The sequence below is a fragment of the Etheostoma spectabile genome, chromosome 14, assembly GCF_008692095.1.
Source record: "Etheostoma spectabile isolate EspeVRDwgs_2016 chromosome 14, UIUC_Espe_1.0, whole genome shotgun sequence".
Lineage (NCBI taxonomy): Eukaryota > Metazoa > Chordata > Actinopteri > Perciformes > Percidae > Etheostoma > Etheostoma spectabile.
This window is the reverse complement of record NC_045746.1, coordinates 9,730,349-9,730,971: the sequence shown is the minus strand read 5'-3', so window position 1 is coordinate 9,730,971 and position 623 is coordinate 9,730,349.

Genomic DNA, 623 nt, shown 5'->3' with positions numbered 1-623 from the left:
TTAAATCAAACTCGCAAAAACAAAAGTGAAGTAGGCTAACACATGCAGAAGACAACGCAATAACTGTTAAACACGTTCATTTCGGATCAGAGCAGCAGCTGATTTGACACATGAGACTCCAGGATTAATCTTAGCCCGGCTGTTAGCCTGCTCTGGACCAGGCTAGCCGCAAAGAATAAATCTCCATGGTTACTTGGCTGGGCTTAATTCAATCTGGTTTCGTGCAACCGAGTCCAAGCTAAATTCATCCAGGATAACTCGAATATCCCGGCTTAATCCCTTATCCTAGTTCCGTGCAACAGGCCCCAGGTGTGTCACTAAGGTAATATCAGACCGGTCTGATGTATTATTCTAAAATTCAAGGCTTAAGGCTAAATCTAATTTCTCTGTCTTACCCCTATCCTTTACCCCTTCCCCTCGTCTTTGTGCGTTCACGCGGGACCTAGTGCTGTCCCATTTGTTATTACGACTGAGGGGTAGCGGATAGACCGAGGGCTGTATACCTCTAGGAACCGAGTGTGGACGCGACCTCACTTGTAAACAACCAAGCAACAATGACTGCCGCATCAACCAGAGAGACGCATAAATGTAAGTATTTTCGGCTTAAATAATTGATTTAAAAA